The sequence below is a fragment of the Nelusetta ayraudi genome, unplaced genomic scaffold, assembly GCF_046127955.1.
Source record: "Nelusetta ayraudi isolate G7.1 ecotype Tasmania unplaced genomic scaffold, CSIRO-AGI_Nayr_v1 ptg000071l, whole genome shotgun sequence".
Lineage (NCBI taxonomy): Eukaryota > Metazoa > Chordata > Actinopteri > Tetraodontiformes > Monacanthidae > Nelusetta > Nelusetta ayraudi.
This window is the reverse complement of record NW_027466121.1, coordinates 750,893-763,507: the sequence shown is the minus strand read 5'-3', so window position 1 is coordinate 763,507 and position 12,615 is coordinate 750,893. Positions and strand designations below refer to the sequence as shown.

General features: G+C 48.7%; 1 protein-coding gene across 1 annotated transcript in view; it reads right to left on the bottom strand.

Moving 5' to 3' along the window:
* The window catches only part of tmtc2b (transmembrane O-mannosyltransferase targeting cadherins 2b), an 86,330-nt gene that overhangs the window by 49,154 nt on the left and 24,561 nt on the right, over nucleotides 1–12,615 (bottom strand). The window lies entirely within an intron of this gene.

Genomic DNA, 12,615 nt, shown 5'->3' with positions numbered 1-12,615 from the left:
CCGCCAGCGAGGATGCAGCGGCGTGAAGAGAACAGAAAGTGTAGGTTGTCAGCGCATGACATTTGAAGAGAGAGAGAGAGAGAGAGAGAAAGTTTGAGAGAGAGAGAGAGAGAGAGAGAGAGAGAGAGAGAGAGAGAGAGAGAGAGGTCAGAAAATCAGAGGGCTCGTCGCCGCCACAGCCGCAGCTCTTAAAGGTCCAGTTATGATTTGTTAGCTGAACGTACTAGCCATAAATACAATAATAAAAGTGTGTACTCGCAGTACAATACAAGTAATTTGGTTTTCCAACCCTTAGAGCAGTTCTCATATATATACAAGAACATATATAGAGCAGTAAGGGTCTTGTCCCGAGTTTGCTGCCCACCTGACAGAGCCCTGAATATAAAACTCACTGTGCTTCCTTCAAAATTCTCCACACTGGACCTTGGGGATGAAGCCAGTGCACAAGACCCTCAGCCTGTAAAAAGGAAAAAAGTACAGGCACTCCGCGGGGGGTGGGGGCGGTTGCAATGTTTCCCAAAAAATAAAAATAAGAAACGCAACCCCATGGTGACGACAGACGAGGCAACAAACAATATTTTCTTGCGAAACTTGTTTTTTTTCCTTTCCTCCGCACAAATCTTGGCACGCTCGGGGGCCAAGTGACGGCTCGGCCTGATTTCCAGGCCTTGAGTGGGGACCCGCGCGACCTCGACTAATGACATTACATCAGCCCCAAGCTGTGCGTGTCAGCGGCCAGGGGGCAGACGGGGGCAGGGGGAGGGGCCAGCCAGCAGGAGGCCAGAGTGTGAAAAGGAAGGTGCATTTTCTCTCCTCGGGGACGGTTTTTCTTTCCCCTCAGCTGCCGACGGTGCAACCACTGCTGCTTTCACTGGTGGATGCAGGCGATTAAAAAGGACGGGCCGCTGCTGGGACGAGGAGCTCAGGGCAGAGGGACGGGCTCAGGTGTTTGGTAATTAAAAAGCATGTAGTAAACAGGACACGTCACGTGACCAAGCCAGCCGTCCTGAGACATCCAGGTTCATAACAAGTCGAGCGCGCCGGCTTGTTTTCTCACAAGAATCACAATTAAAGTACTCGATCTATTTAAAAGGTACAGTGTGTCCATTTATGCCATCTGGTGGTCAGATTAAAGATTGCAGCGCTCATTCGCTCACCCTCCCTCTCCGAAGCTTGCCAGTGAACTAAAGTGGCCTTCACACAGGAACCTGGATACCTCGGCCACTTTCTTCTTTGTTGGTTTATTTGAGGACGCCAGTGTTCACGTTAAATACGAAACGTGCTGACAGGCGAGCTGCGAACTAGGAGCGAGGAGCATGTATATTCTTATATGTAAATAATAGTCGTTCTATGGGTAGGAAAACCACATTTATTTTATTGAACCATGATTATGAGTATATTTAGGAGCAGTGTATTAAACTTTTACCAATATAAAAATCAGAAATCAGGCCAAAGTTTACACACTGGATCTTTAAAGATGGGCAGGTGGAGAGCAGGCAGGACAAAATGGAAGAGGATCAACTTTTTCCAATGAAAACGATACATGTGAGGCAAAAAATAAAATGGAACCACAGAAGCAGATCATTAAAAAGGCTTTAGCAGCAAAAAAAAAAAAAAGAGAAAAAAAAAGAATTGTACTCCAGTAAGCGTAACTGCAAGCACAGCGCACGACCGCAGGGTTTACCCAATCGCAAAATAAACCGCCGTTCCGGCAGAAAGGTGAGCGTGCGTCGCTGTCTCCGTGATGGATTGAGGGGAAGTGAAAACTACCTGGCGCTGGAGACGCTGGAACGAGGACAAAAATAACCAGCAGGGGGCGGGGAGGGAGCTGGGGAGCGGGAGAGGGGCGGGAGGTTGGGGGCGACGCGAAGGGTAAGACTCCGGTGTGAGCCCGGAGATTTCTGAGGTTCCTCCCGCGCTCTGCGCTGGACTAGCGGAGGCTCTGCGGCTCCACCGGTGGGCTTAAGGCTCGCCGGCACAGGCGCTCCACTCCATGACTCAGATGTGCCACTTTATTTTCTTTGGCCCATTTGTCAAGTGAGATCTCCATTCTGCTGAGAGATGCTCACATAAGGGGGATTATGCTTCAATTACTTCTTTAAACCATTTTGGAGACAAGTGTGCTGGAGCTGGAGAGCTCCTTTTTTTTTTTTTTTTTTTTTCCACATCGTAAATGCGGTGGAGGAGGCAGCGTCGGTGCCAGATACATTATATCTAGAGTAAAAACCACACCAGACCTTTCTGGCAGGCGAGCCAACAGACAAAAGCCAGAGCGAGTCGCTCCGAGTTCCAAGGGGCTTCCTGAATCTCCTCTGCAGGAGGTTCACCTCTCAAATCACACACGACCATTAGCAGACTTGAAGGGAACACACTTTAATGCGGTACGTGTAATTCCGCCGCGCATTAGCTTCGACGCTGGCGGTGTTGGACGTGAACCGGTCACATAAATACTCCTAAGCCGTAATCGTACTAACCCTTTGCTATCGTGGTGAAGCCGCTTTGTCAAATCCATGCTAACGGTGCATTTTCTCATGCGCCCAAAATGTGATATTTAGTATTTTAAGTACTTCCCACAGGACTCATTTTGAGTTTGCACACAAATATGTTAACGACAAGGCCGCTGCTCACACAATGGCCTTCAGCTTGTTTACTTCTTATTTCCTTGTTGCTGTTGCTAAGCTAGCGCCCCCGAGGATCACCCAGGATGTTTACCAAAGCATTTATTAATTTAAAGCATAACGTTGATGACTCGGACACACTGCCGTTCTACACTTTTCATACTTTTCTATGAGAGCGAAGCAAGGACGTGGCAAATTGTGAGAGAACGCCGGGGTGTGGCTACACTGAGCAAATGAGAACCCCTCAGAATGGATTTAGCACATTAGCATCGCAGCGCAACCGATCACGGGTCTGTCTTCCTCCAAAGCGCAATGGCTGCGGCTGTAGCTCCCGCTCGTCATCAGAGCCTCCACCAGCTGAGGGGCCAGCTGGAGACCAAGATTGAGTTTCTGCGGCCGGTCAGCCCATTTTTCAGTCGAGCTGGCGGCGAGAAGGACCTCTCTGTGCACTGCAATCCCTTTCCAGGCCGAGAGGACATTCCTCCCCCAACCGCATGCCAGCCCAGCGTCTCCCCGAGGGACCGGGGAACCATGTGGATGCTAACGAGACGAGCCCCCCCCCCGCCCCTCCGAGCCCCAACAAAACGGTTCCACCTCACATTATTCTCGCGAATCGACGTCTCGCTGCCAAACCCTCCAGCCCTCGACGAGCTCTCCGGATCTCAATCACGCTCGGTGAAATGTCACAAACAGTTTGCCTGAGCAAAAACAGTGGTTTTGACTCCTTGTGGATTTGACTATTTTATTCCCCTCCCCCCAAAAAAAGAAAAACTGAGACTCATTTTGTCGGGAGAGAATGAAACACGAAAACAGGCCAATGGTGCAGCTTTATTGTTCCAATCTGATGTACTGTACGCTATGCAACCGAAGAGGACAATCACGCTGCGGTCTAGACGTGGTAACAACATTTTCTCAACTATGTTAAAGTGTTACATTGCCAGCCAAAGATGCTCACGAAACAATACAAAGACAACACTGTGTCTCCTGATTATAGTTGAAACCAGAATAAGGTTAGAAAAAAAGGTCACGCTAGCATCCCATCAATCAGGGCTCTTAAAATAGAGCGTACACTTTTGACTTTTCAATCATGGATCACTGACAAAAGCTATTTATTTTTTGGCAGACACCGGCCATTAGCACAGCGACCCGAATCTGTGACTTATTTAGGATTCCACAAACCAGCCTCAAACCAAGGACACCTGCTGAGCTTGCAGTTCAAACCCAAAGTGAAACGATTTCCGTCCCCAAGGGCGTTTTGCTGACATCAAATTGATTTTCATGAAAAATGTCCGACCATGGCCTTATCTCTTTACCTGTGTAAAAAAAAAAAAATAATAATAATGAGAGTGTGCCTCCATTCCTCTGGAAAAGGTTTCACTTATAGAAGAGGATGCAGCTGCAAGGTGGAAAAAAAAACAAAAAAAAAACAGACAGGTCCGCTGACTACAGAATGCCATTTTAACAACCTATCTAAAATTGGAGAACGATGGGCTTTGTGGCGTGCAGGCCGAGCGCCGAGGCTGGATATTTCAAAAGAGATTGAAAACCAAGGACGTGTCATCAGGTCTTCCCTCGAGATGCACTCAATGAATTTGAGATGAAGCTGCGAGTGAAACGGATCTGTACCACCACAATAAAACCTTTTGTATGACTTCCAAACCCTAAAGCAATTGTGCTGCGGAACAGACGGACTATTCTTACCAAGGCGTGCATATGCAAGGCAACTGTCTGTAAATAGCATATGGGAGAGGGAGGGGAAAAAAAATAAAATAAAGGCAGAGCGCGTGTGTGTGGCGGAAAAAATGCTGGAGCGAAATCAAAGAACGGTCTTGTAAACAGAACACAAAATAACAGAGCCCCTCTTTCGGCGCTGATCGCATTCCTCCGTCAGATGGGTTTGTGAATGCTAACCGAGGAGGCTCAGGCAGGCCAGGGCAGCACTCTGACAAATGTTATTTATTATTATTATATATTAGAACATCCAAAAACATTCAGTTTGCAGTTGGAAGCCAGTTAGATTAAGTTAGAGTCAATACAAAAGTCAATGCTGCGTAACCTCGAAAGCACAACTAGCATAACGTGACGCGAGTTTCAAAAGCTGCCTGTTTGGGGGGGGAAAAAAAGAAAGAAATTAAGAAAGAAACTGAATATTCTCTGAGTTCACTTCTGTCTGAGTGCTGTTACACGGGGAGGACAGACTAACAAAAACAACAGATTCATAATATTTACACACGAGTCCCAGGCTAGAACGCAGACCGACCGGGCCTCCCGTTTGGATAATAAAAACACGACAGAGAGAATCAGCATGTGAAATTAAAAAATTTCCAGTCTGCCAGTTTTATGTCATCACCCGGGCTTGGCCTTCTGAAAAAGGCACAGTGGTATTTTTAGACTGCCCGCAGAGACACAGAGGGTAGCCCGCTAACTGTTTCCGGCAAGATCTTTTGTCTAATGTTTCTTCCCATGGGCACGGCGGCAGCACGTCAATGGCACTCACAGCATCCCCCTGTTACACCACAACAGACAGTTTGGTGTAACATTTTATCTGCTCGGATCCGACAAAAGGGATGGCAAATCCCAGTGAAAAGACGTGAAACAAAAGACTCACAAAAAAAAAAAAATAGCAACCAAATGTTCTCGTTTTTTTTTTTACTATGAAAAAAACAAAACTAGGGGAAAATTAACGCAGATGGACTGAGCGACATCCGAAAACCGCTCGGTTCGAATGAATCATTTAATTTGTGGTGAGTAGAGGATAATGAAGGACACAAGCCCCAAATGAGAGAGGGGGAAAAACCTTTAAGTGTCCCTTTAAAAAGCATGTAATAAACCACTAATGACATAATGACAACCGCCAGTTAAGTCGAGCATTTACATTTCAAGAATTAGCGACTGAAAGAAAAAAAAAAAAAAAACTGAGGAGAATCCATTTGAGAAATGCGAACTTGAAAAACCCTCCATAACGTCGGGCCTGAGGGGAATCAACACGGCTCGAGATTCAAAGTGACGCTGATGGTTTGACACCGATGTTCGGACAAAGGACAAAGCGAATAAAATATGAGGCACGCGAGGGAGGACAAATGCACACTGACACCGAGAGCCCCGTAAAATCCCGCCTTTGTCAGGGATGAATGGCTGCTTTCTTTCATTCGACATATGTGATTAGTAAGCCTGGAATAATAAAAAAAAAAAAAAGCTCTTGGGAAAAGAAAAATCAGCCCCAGGAAGCTTTAAAAAGCAAATGTATGTAAGAATTACGGCTCTCGACAAGCGTTTTCTTAATGTATTTAAAAGCTTACGTTCAGTCTTTTTTATCTCCTCATGGAACCTAACTAAGAATTTAGAATTGGGCACATATCAACTGACCAAGCGCGACCGAAATGCACGACAAAGTCATTTGACAACAAAATAGCGGGAACATTTCCTTTGTGAAATTCTGAGGTTTCTCTCTTTTTATAAACGGGCACAATGCAACCCTCAGCGTTTCTCCAAGTCAACCGGGTTTCCCTGTGAGGGGGCTATTTGCATTGCTCCACTTGCACAATCACACACCCACTCTCTCTATTTCATGGCGCAGCAGCCGAGCAAACACAGGGACACTGAGACGGCTGAGTCTGGAGCGGGGCCGGCGTCGTAGCGTTCGCTGCTCGTCGTCGTTGCGTGTTTCCGCTTCGGTTTGTTCCCCCGCCGCGCTCTTCGGCTCTCTTTTGTGCCCGACGGGTCTACGCGGTTGATCTGCGACCCGAATGCTGATGTCCGGGGCCAACGAGCCGCTAGATCGGAACCAACCAGGAGGCCACGGTTCCCAGCCAACTGGGCAGCCCCCCGCCGCCGAATGTCAGGGTGTGAAGATGCCAAGGGCTCAAGCTGGAGCTCCATGCGGCAGAAGACCTCCGGTGGAAACAGCCCAGTTATTACATCTGCACTGAAGTATGTCTCCATTATCCCCAGGAACAGCTACAAATCAATCGAGCGACTGGCAACCGGCATTCACATTTCTTTGATTAAGGATCATTTTCACATCTCGAAAAACACTTGAAACACCGCAGTGATTGTCAAGAGTCGCACTCCCGACACAGAGAGCAACGTCCTGCGCTGTTTAAAGTCGGGCTCCAGGTGAACAAGCTAATTAAAAAGCTGCCCGCACAGCACAGACGGGTACGGGGTTGATTTACGCTCTTGTTTTCCTGTCCAGTAAATCTCTCAGCATTTGCATGACTGCGGCGGGACGGTAAAGACCGACCCGGGTCGACCCCGCAGCTCTACCGCCCTCGACAAGGCCCCCCCCCCGGTCCATTCCTCACAGGCCTCATCTTTTCTCCCCGGTCCACTGCGCTTCGATTCCCACGATCTTCATTTAAAAATGACTTCGCCAATGAAAACGTGTGGTGGCAGAACGTTCCACAGCTGCAGATCAGATGGCCCTCGCGAGGGAATAGAACCTTCCTCAAGGGTAAGATTCGGTTGGCACTCATGATGCGCTAGCACACACACACGAGGGTCAAAGAGGGGAAAGAACAACAAAGTAACTTTGTTTTTTAACCACATTAGTCACATCAGTAACTCTATAAAGCTGCCATAAAAAAAAACGAAGAAAAGCAAGACCTAAAAGACACGTTGTGCTAAACGCTAATTTCAGTGCGGTAATACGTGTGGCTAATTTGTTTCATGCTAGTTTAGCTTGTGACCGGCTACTACCCGCCGTTAAAAGAAAAATAAGAGTTTCATTTTAGTTTAAGTCACTTGAACACTTAAGTGGAACATTTAACCAAACAGGTTTTCATTCAATCAACGTCCCGGGAGACAAGAAGGAGGTTTTTGTTTTCAACCAGGTTGTCCCCGTGTCTCCCCGCAGTCTGACCCATGTCTAATGCCGCGGCCGTCACCCAGCCTGTGTTTGGAGAGGGGCTGCCCCGCAACACTCCTACTCTCAACAGGAGGCCTTTTGTCACACTCTGACCTTTTTGGCAGTGCGCTAATAAATTTCCCTGATTTGTTCCTCCTCTCTTGTTTGTAGTGCTTCTCTTTGGCGCAGAGAGCCTTGATCAATGCCGGGTTGGGTCCTCTTCTCTTGCTAGGGTTTTCTTTTTTTTCTTTTTTTTTTTGCCTGACCCACCGGCCGGCCCTTTCAGCGCACTTACCGGCTTGGGCCCCGGGGGTACGTTGACCCATGAAGAGGGTCAGAATAACCCGCACCAGATGAGGGAGGCACCAGTGGAACGGGATGCAAAAACCTTGTCGGACAAGTCAGACAAGCAGAAATTGACAGATTGGGATTGTCTGCCCACTGCTTCCTCCCCAAAGAATTTCTTTCAGCCGCCCCGAAGGATGAGCCTGAATAATGGCAGATCAACCAAGAGGCCCTCTGCCCACTGATGTTTATTGCATGGGGGCCCTGTGTGCAGGAAGAGCCTTTAAGAAAGCCAGTGGAGCAGAAAGGGGAAGGCATCTTTAGTGCCCCCAAAACATCTAATACTCGCATTTGAAACAGCTGTGCCTTTCCCCAGTTCTCCTTGTGGCTACGAGGGCTCGGCTGTTTACATGTGAGGACGGTGCCTAAGTGCACGGGGACTCGGGGAGCCTGTTTTTCCTGCAGGCGTTGAGCTCTGCACTTATTTTTCAGAAACCCCACGACCGTCAGTCAACAACAGCGGCGGATAAAAAATAATGGCAAGGGCTGAAGACTCTGACGGCGCGAGACGGAGAACGTGCAGATGGAGAGCAGGAGACGGAAGCAGTTGATTGTTTTTCTTCCTGCACTTTTGATCATCCCGTCATTAGCTTTACATGAAGCTAATGACACAGATTTAACGGCGGACCCGACCGTCTGCTCACCGCAAGAGCCCGGCACAGCGCAAGAGCACATTTGGTGAACACAGGGGGGGGAATAAAAGCACACATGCGTAAAAAGACAAAAAAAAAAAAAAAATAGCACTAAAGAGTTAATGAACGTCAGGGTTGAAGAACGTTTTTTGAATGATGTCATGAGATACTATCACAACAACAGCCCAGTGTTCTCCCGGTGCTCTCGATGCAGATACAGCTTCTCTTTTTTTCTTCTTCTTCTTTTTTTAATAATGCAGCTCCCATTTGGGCCGCAGCTCCAGGCACTAATTGAAGGCACATGTAACTGAGTCACAAAAGAGATCGAAAGCCCCCGCGCACCAGCCGCGTGACTCACTTCACTTGTGCTGAGCTTGTCAGCGCTAATGTGGAATGACGGGAAGAGGAGGGGGTTGGGAGGGGGGGGGGGGATCAGCAAAGTCTCGCGATGACAAAATGCAAACTGACCCTCGGGATGGTCAGGATGGATGACTGCCGGTACGCCGGGGTGTCGGGTTAAGGCGACGGGTTTAATCCGGTATTTATTTGAACATGAATTGGAAGCGGAAAGCCAGGCTGCAGGGGATTGACCTTTTATCTCTAAAACAATTAGTTCAGAGATCAGCGGCTCTGGAAGTGTGTGGCTGAGAGGCCGGGGTGTTTGAGCTGAGATAAAGACTTTATAAGCTAGGTTTTTTACTAACTTTTACGTCACAGACATTTTCACGGTTGTTTTAAGTCATTTTCACATATTGACTTAAAACATCAGCCATTAAGAGCGCTTAATGTGTTAACCAGCGTGTCAACCGTTGCGTTTTTTGTTATACGCCGTTAAGCACATTCCGGTTTTCAACATTGACGGTTAACATTAACTCGATGGGAGCAAGGCAACGTGAAAGGGAATCGTGTAAAAATCACAAGACACGTTTTATTGCCCCAAAACTAAGTGCGGAACCTCCTCCTCTACTGACAGTATTACTTCCTGCTGCCTCCACATCTTTCCAGATCACACTGTTACTACCAGCAGTGCAGCACAAAGGACTTTCCCTTGTGATTTCTCTTGCTCTGAGTCAATAACACTGGGAGGCAATTTTCTTTGCTTTCCACCATCGGGGTAAATTGAATTCCAAACAGCATATGTATACTCAAACAGTCAGCACTATTGGATTTTCTAAAACTCAACTTTTTTTTTTTTCTTCCAAAATCAGTGAACTGTGGGCTCGCAGAGCACAGAACGCAAACATCACAAGAAAATGTGTGACAATCGCGTTAGAAAAGGCCGGGTAGAGTCCACAGACGTTGATAGAGCCATCTTATTAGCCTTGATTTACTGTGGGAGTGGGCGAGTCAATTGGCTGAGGGCGGCAGTGATCGATGTGTTTGGCCAATTCTCTTCAGAGAGCCGGTTTCAAACACCAGAAATCTATAGCTGCTCTGTTTAGAAGCTGGTCCTGATGGCTCCGCGGACAGCTGCTTGTTTCCTTGCCACTAATTGGCCGCCGAAAACGATCAGGGTCACGTGACTCCTCGGGGACAGATGGCGACGTTCGATACTCCCTACGAGCCCAGTAGGCTCCGGGCTGAGTTCCTGAAGTTGCCGAATTGTGGACGAAGACCTGAGGCTGAAAATAAATCAAAAAAAGTCAACAACAACATGAAAAATGCTTCAGCTGTTGCTGATGTTCGGACAGAACTCCACTGACTTTGCTTGGCCCTGACTTTGCCACTCGGTACAGCTGGTTTACATGGCTAAGATAAAAGTGTTGAACGTGTTTGTTCCAAACCCGCACAAAAGCCCCAAAAAGCTAAACTTGAAGACTGTGGAAAATACTCCAAGCAGCACGGTGACCTGAATTGGTGAAACATGAAACTGAAGGCCCCGGTGAAGGCAACCCAGAGGTAACCGCGTCCCTTTGATGTCCCGCCATACTCCTGTCTCGGTTTTGTGGCAAAACAACAAAGAACCACGTGGTGCGGAGGACGTACTCTAGAGCTCGACATCGGGCGAGTGCACGCCATGCACGCAGGGGCAGTGGCGGTGTGACACACCGGAGCCGAGGGCAGGAGAAGTTCACGCGCCTCGAGAAATGCCATCCCAGTCTCACATTCTCAAATAGTTTCAGTACTTTGATTAAGTGTCAGGGTGGTACTGCGGCCACAGGCCTTGACAGAAGTTTTTCAAATTAGCGATGCCTGCAGTGAAATTGAAAAGAAGAAGGAAACCTCACCGCCACGTGTGTCAAACATTAAAAAAGCACCGCAAAAATAGGAAATTTAATAATAAACCTCAAATAAAATGCGGCCAGATATCTTACATGCAGACTTTGGGCGCCTGTTTTTTTTTTTCAGTCCATTCCATTTCTTATTTCCAAGTCTGATAAATGTATCTCAAGGATGGATTAAAAAGAAAAAACAAAACCCTGCATGTTCATTCATGTGGCGTGATGATGGTTGCCCCACCAAAGTGGAACCACCGGGACCGAGATCTATCTGCTCTGTTGTATGTTTTTTGTTTTGCCCAAAAATGAATCCAGGACTGTGAAGCTTTAACTCGCTGATCAATCCAAGCAGGTTAGGAACATAATCCTTGAGACGCTAACGTCACCAATTAATATTCAAATTACCCAAATAAATGCCAAAAGAAGGACCTCGGCGGTAACAAGATCAAATCGCCCCCTTTTTCCCCCTTTCTTTCTTTACTTAGTCGCATTGACGGCGGCAGAAAGACGAGCATTCATCGCAAATCTGGAATACTTGTTGCTCGCATTTTGTACGACGGGGGCCGAACAAAGCCGAGGGGAGTGGACGCCGAGGCTGCGTGGAGCCCCGAGAGGCGGGGACAAAGGGCCCGGCGGGGCTGAGGCTGAGTGAAAGGGCCCACACAAAAGGCGGAGGAGAAGAACGCTTTATGGGGTTAGTTGGAGGGAGTGGCAGCAGAGGCGATGGGGGTGCGCAGCCAGGCCTCCCCAGTCCTGGGTGAGCCCCTGGAGAAGGACCATGTGTGGTCCATTATCACAGCGGGCCAGAAAACGAGCTCGACGGCTCTTTCAATGGGGAAGACGGATGCCCCCCCCCTCCCCCACTCGATGGCTGTTCCGAAGCACTGCGTAAGAAAAGGCGCGGGGAACAAAAAAAAAAAAAAAGGTTCCCCCTCCTTGGGGAGAGAAGCAATTGGGGAAAAAAAGGTCGAATGGACCATGTGTGCATTGATTCCCCTTCCACCGGCGGACGACAATGAGGCCGACAGGTGCTGCAGGGAGACAGACAAGTGGACCGGGAGGTGAAATGAAGATTGCGGACGGGTTGAGTGGGAGTGCGGAGGCGGTTAACGAGATGAAGAAAAGGCAAATCACTTCCCGGGTGCCCCGGCGCGCCAATTGGTGCCTCCTTCATTTCCAGCCTGTTTGTTTTCACTGACGGAGCAAAACAAGAAGGAGCCAAACGGTTCACAGCCACAGACAGAAAAAAAAAAGACGCTCACGGCGGGATTGTGCCTTCCGCGGCTAATGACGCGGCGGCGCGCTCATTAGCAAACGTGTCAATATTTCCCCGCCTCGCGCGCTCTAAAAGCAGGCGGACTTGTCACAACATGAATATTAAAAGGGCCGTGACTCATCCTTCCGCTCATTCATTCGCCTCCATCCGACGTGAGTGGCGGAAGCCTCCGGGAGCAGGAAACAGATGGAGGCTCGTCCTTCATCGGCTCCCAAAACAAAAAAAGAAAACGAAGTGGCACAGGAAGCACTTTGGGCCCTTCAGCGTCACGCCTGCATCGCGGTGTGACCTCCTGCCTCCTACTGCCTACGTCAGCCGCTCCCCCGGCGGTGTTTCCAGGTCAGCCGCCAAGAGTTGTGGGGGAGGAGGGGGGGGGGGCCCACTCATCTCAGGAAGCCTCCCCTTGAGGAATTGGGGTCAGCCGCTCTCCTCCGTTGACCTCGGAGGCGCCGAGGTTCAGAGATCAGCGGGCGAACGGCAGGAAGGACGTCACTCCCCCCGCATCCATTCCCTCCTCTCCCCTCCCGTCGTTAGCGATCTCTTACACAAGAGGCTTTGCTTACAGCATCAGATCGGGGGAGGGTGTGAGGAGGAGGAGGGGTATACGGGAGCAAGGATGCCGCGTCCATCCAGCGGGCAGATAGCTCATGACTGTCACCACAAATCTGTCGGCAAAGAG